Raw genomic sequence first — 17,319 nt, forward strand, 5'->3', positions numbered from 1 at the left:
GGATCCAGCCTGGAAATTCATCTGGGAGGACAGAGGAAGGCACTTGTCCTGCAGGAGGTGGCAGGTTGGATGCAGTTTCAACTAGACCGGGAAGTCACTCTTCCCTCCCGCCATTTGGTCCACAATGTGTAAAAAAAATAAATAAATCAATAAATCAAGTGTATTGCTCTACTGGAAAAAATATGTGTAAAACCAGGAACTGGTGGTAATGGCTCCAGTCCTACTCAAATATATTCATGGCACATTTTTGCCAGTGAGCTGCCCTAATGCAGGCTCTTGCTACCATTCCTCACATGGAAGAGACTACGTGTGTGGCTTGTTAGCATTATCCCAGCTTATGAGCCTCGGAATGACTTGTTTGCTTGTTTGCTCTTGTTTTCATTTGGCCTAAAATGAATTATTGACAAGTTTCTTTTTCACAAAATTTGTTTTGAAGTTTACCTACACTGAGTAGTGGCCAAAAATCAAAGCCTTCATTCAAAAATTCTGAGTTCATACTCTCTCTGTTTATACATACACAAACACACACGTCTCCCTGGCCAGAACAGTTAGATGAATACACAAGGTTAAAATAGCTCAGTCTGACCCTGGTAGGATTCCCTGTTTATAGAAAGCATTTCTGCAAAACATTCAACTGCAATACTTTAAAACAAGATTCAATTTCCTGCAGGCGTGGTTAGCTTTTTTCTCTTTTTTTTTTTTTTTCCTTTATTTCTTTTTTCTCAGATTTTGAGCATGGAGACTTTAACGTAGCTATGTACTCTTTTAATAGCACTCTGGTCATTTTCTTTTCCTGTTGCATTCTGTATATCTACCTAAATGGACTCTATCGTAAGCATTAACGTTTTCAGCCACTCAGAAGTTTCCACAGGGGTACAATACACATGCAGCATATGCTTGGCTATACTAAATGCACGGGCTTCTGAGTGGTTTCTTCAGGGAAACAGAAAATCCAAGCACTGATTGCTGTCTACAGATTCCTGGTCGATCCAGGCTCAATTTCAGGCATCTTTTTCCCCTTGTTTTTTACTGCAACAACAAGCCTAAGGGCAGAATGTTATCCGGACAGCAAGGAGCTGGCAGCCATTGGTTGGCAATAACAAGTATCACCTCCTGAAGTCCTCTGTTCCTGGACACATGCCTGATCCTGACCTGGAGGTTTTTACCATGAGCGTATGGCCAGACTCCGTCCAGGCATTCCTCTGGCCGCCTTGTCTTCTGGCACCTGGCCTCCTTGCTGGGTTTGGACAAGTGACTGCTCTCCACCCTCGCAGATCCTCTCAGGGAATCTGTGCTGCTTGCTGCAGAGGATTGTGAAACAGGGTTCCTGTTTTAGGGAAGATGTTGTTTAGCACCATTCTGTCTGAGGTGAAATGCTTTCAGATGCAATGACTGTGAGGCTAGTTTATATATATATATATATTATGTATTTTTATGTATATAAATATTATATACATAAACATATATATGTTTATTTTATATATATGTAATAAACAATCCAACACTCTCCTACATTTAAGAACAGTAACAAGCCTGTAAAATCACAAGTTCTTTCAATACCAACTACTTGCTTTTAGGAAAAAAATCACTATTAGTCTTTAAGGCAGAACAAGACCAAAATAGAAAATTATTTATCATGTACTATGTTAATGCAATACATTGAGGTGGGAGAACATTAGTAATCATTGTACACTGCAGTACCCGAGACACTTTTGCAAGAGATTTGTGGATGCACACAGCTACCACAATTTCCACAGGACGCTGGTGCTCTGATACTCAGCACACGTTCTTTACTATCAGATCCTGCCACCATTCTTATCAGATGCCTTCAGAGGCAATACAGTAGCATGATACATTACATCAAAGAGCAGAACGGGACCACTATCAGGCAGAATTTTGTCATGATGTATCATGTCAGCTAATGGCACAGAGCCATTGCTCAAAAGGATTTTGACATAATACAATGTGCCAATGCTGTAGCACAAAACCAGCATGTTCCGAAAATAGGAACAAATTCACCTCTGGCACAAGTAGAACTGACTGCAGTGACTTCATTAGATTTGCATCTGCTTATGTCAACAGTGAATTTGGCCTGTAATATGGAATTTATATAAAAGAGTGGTAAGTGACAGCATTTTCAGCATTTCATATTTGTTATATTGCTTTCTATTCCCAGCATTCAAGCATCATGAGGCAGCTGGGGGAAAACCACCGCATTTCTCAACTCTTTCCCTCTATCCCAACTCTTTCCTTCTACCCTAAGAAGCAGCAGCATCATTTTTAGCAGCATAACAATACCTCAGCATACATGGAGGGTCACTCTTTTCAGAAGTATGAGAAGTTGTGAATTTGGGAATTTCACAAGGAATAGGAATTTACAAAAAAGGAAGAGAGAGGGTCTTTGCTTTCTGCCTCCATACTGTCTCACAACAGTAGCTTCAAGCACTAGGTGCCCAAGAACAGCAGCGAACTGTAATTTTTCAGTGGCAATTATAGTAAAATAATAGAATGAAAGAGCAGCCAGGATGAAATGTGAGATCTGATAAGATTTGGAGATTTCTTAAAAGGCATTGTAATTTATTGTTGTCCCCTTTCATCACTCTGGAATGAAAAGCACAGCTTGCTAACGCAAATGCGTCACACTGACAAAAGGAGAGGAGTGGAACAGGCTAAGGTATGACTCGTGCGAGATCTTTACAGAAGAGAAACTTCAGCTTTCTGCCACAATCTGTTTCTTTAATGAGGGAAGAATCAACTGGCTGTATATTAAAGTTCATTTATCTTTGCTGTGTATTATGTCTTCTTAAATCCATCAGGCTATGCTGTTTCTTGGACGAGCTGAACTTCAGCTATGCTAAGGGCAACCACAGGAAATAAAGAGCAGAAAATTGTCACGAAGCACTAGGTAAGCACCACAGCCAAACACAACTTGGTACAGCAGCTGTGTGGGTTCTAACAGTGCAGAAAATGTGATTTGCCTGGTACGCTGTAATTCTGGAGGGAAGAGTGTAACACCGTGCAGTTCCACACATTAAAACAAACAAATCCTCTCCTTTACTTCCCCCCTGCACCACCACCCCCCCCACCCCCCACCCCAGCTTGGTTTCACCCTCTGTTGGCATTCTATAAGTATTTAAATCATTGAAAACCACACCCTAGCTAGCTGTGGCTAGTATTTACAGGCAAAGCCCCTTGGCTTTGCTGTTGCAGTCCACTCAACAGCCAAAAATGTAACAGATTAGTTTTTCCTGAATGAGGAGACCAAATCTGAAGACACACATGGCATCCCAAGGAAATAAACACCAGACGTTACCTCTGCCTTACATATAAAGGAATAGGAAGGGAAAAATAGTCTTTGTTCATGACTGGCTGGGAATTGTCTGATGAGATGGACAAAAAATAAAATAAAAAATTTAAAAGTCAATTTTGATGAAAGGATTTTATAGAGATGGCTCAGTTTTGACAAACACCCTCTGAAGCAAATTAGGTTTCTGGTGGAGTTTGCCCACACAGATTTCTACAGATGATGCTGGGTAGCTTGACCTAGGGACTCAAGGGCTGCTAGGCATGGTAATGTAAAGCTGTGGTGCCATCACCACTGTAATCTACACTTCCAGCTGATACAGTGCAGGTCCCAGAAGCACAGGAGGCAACAGAGAGCTCAAAACCTCCTAGGCTGAGCTTAGGCTCTCCCCATTCCCCATGAAAATTGCGTAAGATGAAGACAGGCACTCACTTTCATTCCCGACGGAATGGAAACATGGTTAGAACTGCCCCAAGCATTTGAGGAGAAGAAGAATGAAAGTTCTTTCATTTTCAGAGGACAAAGTTTCTTTCTATACATACTTCTATTGCTCCAATTTGAAACAATACAGAAATTGAAGGATTGGGTGTTTGGGAAAAAAAAGAAGCATTCCATTCACACAATGCCATTTTCATTCATACAGCACCCTGGAAATACAGGAAATATGCTTAACATTTCTCTTATACATATAGCAATTACAGACTCATCACCTAGGTTTTGACCTCTCTGGAATGAAAGGCATCAGCTCATGTGTGGCAAAGATACTGCCCTGAGTATTTAGGATTCAGAAGGCAATGAAATACAGCAAACCACTGGACGGAGTTATGATCATGAGAGGCATAGCAACCTCTCCATATGGTGTGAGGATCTGGACACCTCTCTAGTCATCTCCTTCTTATTTTATAATATAAGCAAAGCTGCAGTACTGATGACAGCAAATACCTTTCTTCAAGCCACTAGCAGACTTCACATCTCATGTCTGTAATCTTCAGCAAATAGATCAAAGACTGTTATTCATTTTAATGCCTAAATGCATTATATTTATTCTTGTTCAAGTATTTTCTGTTACCACAGAAAATGTTTTGCTCCCAAAGAAAAAAAGGCAATTGTGTCAAAAATCCAAATTCTTCCTTGAAATGCAAACATTTTTAATAGCTTAAATGGAAGATACGCATTGAATCCCTGTGCACAATCTGACACTAAAATCTTCCATCTACACTGGAATTTTTCATCATGTCTTTTTCATAATATATTATTAAACATTTTTCCATCTCAGCAGTTGAATTTTGGGGCCCTGTTGCATCTGAAAGGGAAGTGCAAAGCAGCTGGGTAGTAACCATAAAGGAGAAGCAGAAAACTGATTTAAACCTTCAGATGTTGGATGGTGCCTTTCTCTTCCATCGTCTTCCTCATAGGAGAAAAAGCACACTGCAGTGCTCCATCAGACTTCCAGCTGGTACACTAGCAGAAACTGGGCCAATGCAAGGTAGCTTCAATGCTGTTCCCAGTTACCCTGAAGGTTTCTTTGGTACCAAACTGGCCACAGATTGAGCACAGACTCATTCCCCACTCCCTGTGCAAAAGTCTAGGGCTGCAGCAAAAGCAGTGAATATGAAGCAATGGAGGATAAAGCCCAGCAGCTTTTGGCAATTGAAAAGCCTGGGAGAATATGGTCTGGTTGTTCTGCAGACTGGGGACCAGTAACGGCTTCCTGAGCGCTGACACTTTGCTCTGAAATCAGTTCTGTTGTCAGCAATATAGCTGCTCACAGAATATTACAGTGGTTCTCCAGCCTTTGATGCACCACCTGTAACTGCTGAATAGCATGCATATGAACAGTTTTTGATGAATTAGCCAGAATACAATATAGAGTGTCTGCCAGTTTTATGCAGCTGGGGGCAAGCTGACAATGCCTGTTCTGGCATGAAGCCCATAGAAAAACATTAGCCCAGCAGCACATTTAGAATAAACCTGAACCAGCAAAGTGAGTTTGTAGCAGAGCATGCTTGCATCAGCTGACTGCAAGAGGTTTGATCCAGTCCAAAAAGCCCTAAGGTAGGGCTTACACCATAACTCCTATTAAAAAATACCCTAAAAAATCATCTCATCTCCTTGCTTACCATTGCTCCCCCTCATGCATGCACAGACATATGGGTCTGTAAGGTTAACAGGACAGAGACACCAGTCCAAGCTAGGACTAACTCAGTAAGATAATGATCAGTTTTATCATGGATTCATTCTTAGTTAAAAAAAAAAAAAAACAACCCACAACCAACCCTACAATCTAACTTCCCTACAACCAAATGATGTCTAGATTTTCTGCAACCATCCCTGCTGGCATAGCTGACTCCTCCAATCCCACGTCTTGCCTTCAGATATTGCAATCCACAGGAGAACAGGGATGATTTGACACCCTTGCTTCACCCACAGACTTCTATCACAATCACACAACAAACATGGCAAATCCATCTTTTCCATGTAGGCTACTTAAGATGACTTCTCATCAAACAACATAATTGCAGTACTGGATCCAGTTGAGCTGAACTTCTTTTACTTCCTCCAATTCTCCTTCTACTTGACCAAAGTGGCTTCTGTAATAATTCAGCTAGTAACACTTCTTATGTTTTATGGGGTGTGATTAGTGACTAAAGGAACATTTGATGAATGTTTTTGTTTGCAGAAATGGGGCAATGCAAATCCTTTCTTTGGCTTAAATTACAGAAAGCATTTACTACAAGAAACATTGGGATGTTTTTAATACCACACATCATTTCACAACTCTAAATACATATGTTAAATTGAAGTGAAAAGTTGTTTTACTGCTGCAACACACAAGTTCATAAATGCCTTTAACAATTTAAAAATTGCTTGGGTTTTGTTTTGCCTTTCTTTTCACTCCCTTTGCCGAGGCTGTATATTAGAGTAGCAATGTAATTTGCTCCTATACTAGACTGCTATTATCATTAAGACTGCCAGCATTTCCCAGTTTCTTTTCATACTGCACTTGTGATCTCATTACCATAGGTTTTCATCATCATTTCTTTGCTTATTAAAAGAATACATGTGTATGGTGAAGGAAATGGCTTGAAGAATACTTCTAGAGAATAACCAGTCTCTTGGTAAATAAAATGCAGCTATCAATAACACTTAGCCAGCTCTTCTCAGTTGTCTACGGCATCATTCCTTTCCTACCACAAAACCAGAACACGGTGTGAGTGGGAAAGCAAGCAGTTAATTCTTGGTGAATTAGTATTCACAGTCTAGGAGGTTCCTTCAGTGCATTGATGATAATTTCTTAATGCAAATGGTGGACAAACCAACTAGGAGAGGAGCGCTGCTGGATCTAGTACTCACCGACAAGGAGGGTCTGGTTGAAGTGGTGATGGTCAATGGCAGCCTTGGCTGCAGTGACCATGAGATGGTGGAGTTTAGGATCCTGTGTGGGAGGAATAGAATACCTAGCAAGGCCACAATTCTGCATTTCCGAAGGGCCAACTTTGGCTTCTTCAATCAATTGCTAAGGGAAGTTTCATGGGAAAGGGTATTAGGTGGTAAAGGGGCTCAAGATAGTTGGTCAGCATGTAAGGACCACTTCTTCCAAGCTCAGGATCAGAGTGTTCCAATGGGTAGGAAACCAAGTAAGGGAGCTAGGAGACCAGCATGGTTAAACAAGGAATTGCTGGGCAAACTCATGTGGAAAAACAGAAACTACGGATTATGGAAGGAGGGGCTGACCACTTGGGAGGAATATAGGACAGTTGTTAGAGGATGTAGGGAGGCAATTAGGACAGCTAAGGCCTCCTTGGAACTTAATCTTGCAAGTCAGGTTAAGGACAATAGAAAGGGCTTTTTCAAATACATAGCGGATAAAACTAACACAAGAGGCAATATAGGCCCACTGTTGAAAGAGGTGGGTGACCTGGAGACAGAGGATTTAAAGAAGGCAGAAGAGCTGAATGCCTTCTTTGCCTCTGTCTTTACTCCTGCAGACTCTCTAAGATTCCTGTAGCCCCAGAAAGAGTCAGGACAAAGGAGTTTCCTTTGGTAGATGAGGATTGGGTTAGGGATCAGTTAAGCAGTCTGGACATCTATAAATTGATGGGTCCGGATGGAATACACCTGCGGGTGCTGAGGGAGCTGGCGGAGGTCATTGCTTGGCCACTCTCCATCATCTTTGGTATGTCGCGGGAAACAGGAGAGGTGCCTGAGTATTGGAGGATGGCAAGTGTCACGCCAGTCTATAAGAATGGCAAGAAAGAGGACCCAGGTAATTATAGACCAGTCAGCCTTACCCCCATCCCTGGAAAGGTGATGGAACAACTTATTCTTGACACCATCTCTAGACATATCAAGGATGAGGGGGTCATTAAGAGCAGCCAACATGGTTTTACCGAGGGGAAGTCATGTTTGACCAACCTTACAGCCTCCTATCAGGAAGTAACTAGGTGGATGGATGATGGTAGAGCAGTAGATGTGTTTTTTCTTGATTTCAGTAGGGCATTTGATACTGTCTCCCACAGCATCCTCATAGATAAGCTAAGGAAGTGTGGGCTTGATGATCAGGTATTGAGGTGGATCAAGAGCTGGTTGAAGGGAAGAAGGCAGAGAGTTGTGGTCAATGGGGCAGAATCTAGCTGGAGGTCTGTGACTAGTGGAGTTCCTCAGGGGTCGGTGCTGGGACCGGTGCTGTTTAATATTTTCATCAATGACCTGGATGAGGGAACTGAGTGCACCCTCAACAAGTTTGCTGATGATACTAAACTGGGAGGAGTGGCTGACACACCAGAAGGCTGTGCTGCCATTCAGCGAGACCTGGACAGGCTGGAAGGTTGGGTGGGGAGAAATTTGATGAAATTCAACAAGAGCAAGTGTAGAGTCTTGCATCTGGGGAAGAACAACCCCATGTACCAGTACAGGTTGGGGGTTGACCTGCTGGAAAGTAGTGAAAGGGAAAGGGACTTGGGGGTCCTGATGGATAGGAGGATGACCACGAGCCATCAATGTGCTCTTGTGGCCAAAAAGGCCAATGGCATCTTAGGGTGCATTAGAAAGGGTGTGGTTAGTAGGTCAAGAGAGGTTCTCCTCCCCCTCTACTCAGCCTTGGTGAGGCCACATCTGGAATCTTGTGTCCAGTTCTGCGCCCCTAAGTTCAAGAAGGACAGGGAATTGTTTGAAGGAGTCCAGCGCAGAGCCACAAAGATGATTAAGGGAGTGGAACATCTCCCTTATGAGGAGAGGCTGAGGGAGCTGGGTCTCTTTAGCTTGGAGAAGAGGAGACTGAGGGGTGACCTCATCAATGTTTACAAATATGTAAAGGGTGAGTGTCAGGATGATGGAGCTAGGCTTTTTTCAGTGATATCCAGTGATAGGACAAGGGGCAATGGGTGTAAACTGGAGCATAGGAAGTTCCACATTAACATCAGGAAGAACTTCTTTACTGTAAGAGTGACAGAGCACTGGAACAGGTTGCCCAGGGGGGTTGTGGAGTCTCCTACACTGGAGATATTCAAGGCCCGCCTGGACAAGTTCCTGTGTGATGTACTGTAGGTTACCCTGCTCTTGCGGGGGGGTTGGACTAGATGATCTTTTGAGGTCCCTTCCAGCCCTTGGGATTCTGTGATTCTGTGATCTCTTTCACGGACACCCCCTTGTTGTGGGGAAAGGGCTTGCGTGCCCTTGTGAGGTTGAGAGCTATGCTGGTGGCAGCATATGCCTCCGGTAGGGTCTCCCATGCCAGACAGGTCTCAACTGAAGGGCCAGACAAAGTGTGTCCATGGGCAGGATGGGCTCACTAGCCTTCGGGCAACCATCCTAGAGGAAGGACAACTCTAACTTCAAACCCAGGCAGATGGAGCTCATTTAGCCTTGTAAGGCCATCCATCTAAGAGAAGGACACTCTAACCAAACCTACAACCTGAGGACTTTGCTGTCACCATCCAGGCTCGCTAGGCCCTGGCAGATAAACCTCAGGTGTAAAGGGTGGCGCCAGTTTCATGCACGCTATGCCTCTCCTAAAATATCCACTGCGCAGGCCCGAAGGGTTTACTCACACTTGCAAAGCCCTGTAGAGACAGGTGAGGGATGAAACGGCAGGTGATAGGGTGCACCAGAAGCCGCAGACCCAACCCTGCATGCAGGCGGTTCAGGACACTGGTCACTCGAGACTGACTCAGGAGGTAACAGTCTTGCTCGCCAACACCCTGAATGACCAAGCAGCCTTTGTTCAAGAAGAGCACTGCTTGCTCCTTATGGAGAGAGGCCTAGAACAGGTGGCCTAACCAAAGCTCATCTCCCCCTCCACCTGGTTGGCTAGCCGTGGCCAACAGGCATCTTCTGTTGTAATCAATCAATGACAAAGAGACAAAGGCATACACCTGCCTCCAAAGGTGTGTCCAGATTGACACTTGCATGTTGAAACATCAGAACCATGTTTGATACAGACAACAGTGCGCATCCTGAGCGCCATTCTGTGCTAATTGCCCACGAACTGTCACAACTCAATATCAACATCGCTGCTCTCAGTGAAGTTTGCCTTCACGAGGAAGGTAGCCTTAAAGAACATGGTGCCGGCTACACGCTGTGCTGGTCAGGCAAATCCAAAACTGAAAGTCATCTTTCTGGAGTTGGCTTCATGATTAAAAACTCCATCATCTCTAAACTTGAAAACTTGCCGATCGGTCATCCTGATCGTATTATCTCCTTATGCCTTCCACTACACAATAAGCAACATGTTGTTCTTTTCAGCATATATGCCCCAATTCTGCAAGCTGACCCTGCAGAAAAAGACAAATTCTACACCGACCTGCATCGCCTCACTCAAAAGGTTCCTGTAGATGATAAGATCATAATCCTTGGTGACTTCAATGCCCAAGTAGGTAAGAACTTTGAAGCCTGGAAAAGAGCACTAGGCAAGCATGGTGTTGGTAACTGCAATGATAACGGATGCCTCTTGTTAGAGTTTTGTGCAGAGCAGCAGCTTACCATCACCAATACTTTCCAGTAGAAAGACAGTCTGAAGACAACCTGGATGCATCCTTGATCTAAATATTGGTACCTTATTGATTATGTTTTAATGCTCCAGAGACATGTTCTTGACGTCTGTCACACCCAAGTGATGCCTAGTGCAGAATATCAAACAGACCACCAGCTTGTGCGTGGCAAACTTAGCCTCCACTTTAACCCCAGACCTAAGAGAGGCAGCATTCCGAGGAGGAGGCTCAAAGTTTATAATCTTCAAATAGCCACAGTGAGGGACAGCTTTCAGGCTAACCTTCAAACTAGGCTTGAAGACCATCTTATAGACTCATCTCCTGAAGTGCTTTGGCAACATATTAAAAATAGCATCCTGCAGTCCTCTGAAGAATCCTTTGGGTTCTCCTTAAAGAAAAACAAAGACTGATCTGATGATAACAATCGGGAGGTCCAGGAATTGCTGACAAAGAAGAGATCTACCCATCAAGCACACCTCGCTCAGCTGTTTTGCCATGTAAGAAAAGCAGCCTTTTGTCTTGCATGCAGTAAACTCCAACAGAAACTTTGAGACATCCAGGACAAGTGGTGGCTCAACCTAGCAGAAAAGACTCAACTATGTGCAGATCTGGGTGACCACAGAGGATTCTATGAGGCTCTGAAAGCAGTGTATGGACCCATATACCAGGTTCAAAGCCCCTTACTTAGTGCAGATGGCCAAACACTTCTTACAGGTAAAATCTCCATCCTGAATCACTGGTCTGAACATTTTCAAACACTCTTTAGTGCTAACCGTGTAGTCCAAGTCACAGGAATCCAGCACATTTTACAACATCCATTGAAAAACGGATTGGATATAGCCGCTACCATGGGAGAGACTCTTAACGCTATGCAACAGATGAAAACTGGCAAGGCAGCTGGGGTCTATGGAATCCCACCAGAAATCTGGAAGCATAGAGGCCAAGCACTTCATGCTAAATTTCACAAGCTAGTTGTGTGCTGTTGGGAACAAGGTAAATTACCATCAGATTTTCGTGACGCAATCATCATCACTGAATAAGAAAAAACGTGTAAAGTCAGACTGCTCAAGCTACTGAGGTATAACTCTGCTCTCCATTGCTGGAAAAATTCTTGCAAGAATACTATTGAACAGATTAGTACCCGCTATCACAGAAGAACTTCTACCTGAAAACCAGTGTGGTTTCAGAGCTAATAAAGTACCACAGACATGGTATTTGTTCTCAGACAGCTGCGAGAGAAGTGTAGAGAACAGAATAAGGGGCTCTATGTAACTTTCGTTGACCTCACCAAAGCTTTTGACGCTGTGAGCAGAAAAGGCCTGTGGCTGATCTTGGAACAATTAGATTGTCCCCCCAAGTTCCTCAGAATGATTATTCTGTTACAGGATCAGTGCAGCCAAGTCAGATATGGTGATGCACTCTCTGAGCCCTTCCCAATAACCAATGGTGTGAAACAAGGTTGCGTTTTCACACCAACTTTATTCACAATATTCTTCAGCATGATGCTCCAAATGGCTACAGTAGACCTCGATAAACAAAATGGCATTTATATTTGATATTGTACCAGTGGGAGCCTATTCAATCTAAGGTGACTGAAGGCCGATACTAAGACCCTAAATCACCTTGTCTGTGAACTGCTTTTTGCTGATGATGCCACCCTTGTTGCCCACACAGGAGCAGCTCTGCAGTGCTTAACATCTTGCTTTGTGGAGGCAGCTGAGCTTTTTGGGCTGGAAGTCAGCTTGAAGGAGACAGTAGTTCTCTACCAACCTGCACCACAAGAAGATTACCATCATCCCCACATTGCCATTGGCAAGTCAGAGCTTAAGTCAGTTCAGCAGTTCAGCTGTCTGGGAAGCATTATTTCCTCGGATGCCACGATCAACAAAGAGATAGACAACAGAATAGCAAAGGCATATAGAGCCTTCGGAAAACTCCATAAAAGAGTCTGGTGCAATAAACACCTGAAGAAAAGTACAAAGATTAGTGTCTATAAAGCCATAGCGTCCATATAAAGCCAATGTCTACTCTTTTATATGGGTCTGAATCATGGGTTATGTACCACCATCACCTGTGACTCTTCGAATGCTTCCATCAGCGCTGCCTCCGTACAGTTCTAAACATCCATTGGACTGACTACATGTCAAATGTTACTGTCCTTGAACAGGCAGGGGTCACCAGTATCAAGGCCATATTGCTGAAATCACAGCTGCGCTGGGCAGGGCACGTCTCCAGGATGGAGGATCACCACCTGCCTAAGATTGTGTTTTATGGTGAACTCGCCACCGGCTGCCACAAGAGAAACGCCCCAAAGAGGAGATATAAGGACTCACTGAAACAATACCTCAGCCTTGGCCATATTGACTACCATCAGTGGTCCACCTTGGCCTCCAATCGGAAGACTTGGAGACACACCATATATAATGCTGTTGTCTCCTTTGAGAACACACGCAGAATTAGTCTCAAGGAGAAAAGACAACGTAGAAAGAATCATGCCTCACCTATACCACCCAAGGAGACCTTTCCCTGTGCTTTTTGCAACTGGATTTGCCTATCCCACATTGGCCTTTTTAGTCATCAGCACGCTTGTAATAAGCGTGGGTAAAGCCCTTCCCAAATCTTCATTCGCGAAGTCAAGCCATCAATATTTTGTATAGTAAATGTGTAAAAAATATATATATAAATGCACTATTCTCCACAATGACCATGTGAGCTATCACAGCTCTTTCTTTTACAATTGGAAATAGTAAATTAGGCTGTAGGCCTAATTAGCTGAAGATCACAGCCAGGATTTTTGCTATTCAGGCATAGGCACAAGTCATGCAACTTGTTTTATTCTCCTGTAGGGTGCAAGATTCATTGACATGATTATTCCCTTCTCCACTGGCATCTCTGTGCTTAGAGTGTGATAGCCTTAACAACAACAACAAAAAAAGTTAAGTGAGCAAACCCAGCATCCTGAAACTGTCTGGAAAAAGCAGTTTAAAGAGGGAGTGTATTGCTTACAGTGATGATTCTTCACTTCCCTGAAAGCCAGAAGATGGTGGAAACACAGTAGAATGTTTTTTGCTTGCACCAAAACTAAAGCAAACTGCTGAATAGAGATGATATTCCCCAAGTCAGAGATGAGAGCTGAAGATTAAGCTCCATCTTCTTCCCCCCATAATAGAATTTTCTCACCTGTTAAACAGCCTTTACCCCATATGCACAGAGACATTATCCTTAGCATCTAGAAAAAATATTGTGTTTCTGTCTTAAAAGTGCATACAACATGCAATGCATTTCATTTTTTTTTTTTTTTTTTTTTGGAGGAGGTGATTCCAACACAACAGTACTTGGTGTTTTATTTCATTATTGTTAGCTTTTCTCAATAAATAAATAAATAAATAAATAAATTTAGTGCTTTCTTCTAAGCTGGTCTTTCATATTTCAAGGTGAGACAGAGAATTGTCACCTCTGGCAAGGTATATTTGAAGCAAAGAAACCAGACAAGCTAAGAGTTGTAACTACTACAGCTCAGTATGAAGAAACCCCTGAACTCTCCAAGTGTACCAGTGTCCCTGTTCCCATGAGCACCATGATCTTTGGTGAGGGTTTGAGGCTTTGGTTGTTTGGCTTTTTTCAAGCTTGCAACAATAAATTAGTGAGACAGGAAGTAGTTAACAACACTCAAATTGCACAATACAGTTTATTTCAGAGGTAACTTTACAATTTCAGCAGAGCATACTGGGGAACTTCTTTGCAGAAATGCAGTCTCAAAACCATTAATTTTGTAAAGTACCAATTGCCTTCCAAATAAGAAAAGACTGGAAAACCAGAGAATAAGCCATGCTCTTTTACTGTAAGCAGTTTATTCTTCACAGGCCTCTCTCAGAGGTATTAAACACCAACACTGTTGATTGCCATTGCCCTCACATCCCAGCCCAAAGGAGCAAGCAGCAAAAAGAAGTTGCTCACCTGTTCTTGAAATTCTTGCAGAGAAATCCCAAGAAGTAACATGAGCAGGATACACAGGCAGTGATGGAGAAACGTTTCCTCTCCTGGGCCAAGGAGCACAGCAACACCCTTCACTGACAGCATTTTCCTTGGAAGGAGAATAGAAGCCTGTTTGTCTCCTCTGTCCTTACACCTAAGCTCTGGGGTCCAAGTCTGCTGCCGTAACTCCAAGTTAAGATGTGGCAAAGTCCTTTCACTCTGACTAAAGGCAACTATTTCTTCCACCAACAGCATCTGCATATTCCCAATCAGGGAACACTTTAATAAGCAGCAGCATCTGAGAAAGGTTGGCTGCAGAGTCCTAATTAAACAGCAACAGACATATTGCTTTTCAAACTAAACATCCAACTGGGATGCTCAATAGAGCACACATGGTTTGTAAACAACTGAACAGAGCACTCCATAGAGCAGCCCTACACACTTCTACCATGAAACACTGCAGAGGCTCCCTTTGCCCTTGTAACAAATGATCTAATGATTCTCAGGAGGAGGAAATGAGGCTGATTTGTAGCTCTCTTCAAGAGGCTAACCCAGTTAAGCAAGACTTCTTAATTGTGTGCTCTTTATTATTTAATGCATAAGAAAGTTAAAAAAAAAAATCCTTAGGACCAGATCCCAGACAGGTACTTTGGTATCTAAGCAGGCAGCTAGGCAGAATTCAGCTGCAATTACAGTGATACTAAAAACCTCTGCTCAGCTGCTGCTCAGCTCTGAAGGCTCTTAAACCTAAGTAGGTACCTATTTCCATTTTAAAGTTCTCCAGGTGCCCAGCATTTGGCTTCTGCATGTGCCAAGAAACACTTCATTCCTGACAGTGCCAAGGAAACTTGTGCCAGCCCAGTGCTGAGTCCCAAGAGCCAGGAGAAACTTGAGAGGTTTCAGCCATGAAGACCGTTTTTCTGGTGGACATAAACATCAAAATCCTACCTCCACCTCTTGAATGGGTTATAAATAAAATCAGCCTAAGTATAAATCATAATGTGGTAAGCAAACAGGTTCAACTCAAAGACATGTCACAGACCCAGCAGTTACACAATGGGAAGCAATAAAGCAGAGAGGCAGTCCTAACGTTCTCAGAAAAAAATCAGAGCTAAAAATGCTGGAAGGACAAATGGGCCAGGTATCTTACCCACAGCAAGACAAGAAACAGGATTTTTAAACCCCTACATCTTCTCCCTTCAGACCAAAGTCTGAAAATTAACCCTTTAAATGAGTTGAACCCAAGTCAGACCAACATTTGAAACTCATGAGCTGATGTCTGAAAGCAGAGAGACAGCACCTGTAGCCTTGCCCCACTTAGGCTCCTGCCAGGAACATAGAAGGAGAGACAGCGATGAGAACAGGAGCATTTTGTCTCCTCTACTTGCACATCCTATCAGTGGTTTTATACGCAGATCATCTGAAAAATCTTGCTTTCCAAAAGAATGGCATTTGCACCATGCAATTTAGATAGCACCATCTTGAAAAGAGGTTATTGTTCCCTTTAGCCGCATATAATCTTACTCTCATTGATATCTGCTTGAGAGGTATGGGGCGCTCTCAGAAGAGGGTTTGGGACTATGTTCCACATACAACATCTAATAGTATTTATTGCCATATTTCATTAGTTTGCTGTAAATTCAGGTAGTGCACTAATGGAACACAATGAGACTGACCCTTGACTTGGTAAATACAGATTCAGAAGAAGAAAGGCTTAGGTAAGAGCCTATAAAAATAAGATGGTTGAGAAACCAGGCAGCTGCTCTATTCTTCATTCCCTCCATTGTGTCTCAGGATGGACAGGCTTCCAGATCTCTTACAGGCATTATTGCATTTTGTAAAGTTTGGGCATAACAGAGGGAATGGCAAAGATGAAATGGTAGTGCTGGCTTTTCTTTTTATCTTCTGACATTTTAAACCACTTTATGGGACATTGCATTCCTCGGAGATTTCATTACTTTTGAAATTAATGCTCTGTAAAACAAAAAAGTTTTAAAAAATGTCCCTTAGGTATATTGCAATATTTATAAAGGGAATTGCTCTTTTCTCAGAATATTTAACCTTAGCAGAGATATTCCTGTTGTTCTGAATAGCATCTATATAAGCAAAACAATATCAAAATAGGTCTTGAGGTCCAGGAGTAGTTTTGATCTAACTTGCTGTCATGGTTAGTGCCTAGAGATCTCTCCAGCTCACTGGAAAGGCTGCCTAATGCTCCACACTGAAAATTAGTTGGAAGCAAAGCCTGTTTGCCATGAGTTTTCTGCCTCTTTCCACAGTGAGGGTAGAGCTCCCAGAGCTCTAGAGCAAAGGTGACTCAAATCTCTACAGAAGACAAAACTTTCTTCTGCAGGAAAAAAAGGGGGACAGCCTCCACCAGAATCCTTGCAAAATTCAATATTGATTCCATCAGCTATAAGGAATTGCTTTCTCTAAAGCATACACAGGAACCTGTATAGCTCTTTTAGTAACTGAACCAACTCTTTCCCTTTACACCTGGACCTCTCTGACAAGAATGTGAATATTACCATGCACAACTAGAAGGTGCTCAGAAAAAAAACAGTATTTTTTCTATTACTATATGTAAGAATAGAATTGGTGTTCTATCAGCATTATTAACAGCAGTATTAACAGCAATAACTAACATTATTGACATGCAAAAGAGAATAGAGTTGTTACATTCACATCAGTTACCAATTGTCTCACTATTTGTTATGCTTTTGAATTGTCCAAATGACACCTTGGGTAAGGTTTTGTTGACTTTCTCTGCTTCAAGCAGCCTTAAAAGGCTGCTAGAATTAAAACTGGTTGAGAATGCTCATGGTTTTCATACAGAATTGCTGAGCTGTAACCCTGAAGCTTCTTGTTAGATGCATTCCATTTCAGTGGAACTTCTATGCTGTAACAAGCATATAAAATACATCACAAGAAGAAAACATCAAACTGCAAACATCAGTTCTTAAGATTTTTTTTTTTTTTTTTTAAGTTAACAGTCAGGAATGCTGCCCTACTCATTCTGCAAAGTGTTAGGGACAACACAGCTCACTGGGT

The sequence above is a fragment of the Lathamus discolor genome, chromosome 4, assembly GCF_037157495.1.
Source record: "Lathamus discolor isolate bLatDis1 chromosome 4, bLatDis1.hap1, whole genome shotgun sequence".
Classification (NCBI taxonomy): domain Eukaryota; kingdom Metazoa; phylum Chordata; class Aves; order Psittaciformes; family Psittacidae; genus Lathamus; species Lathamus discolor.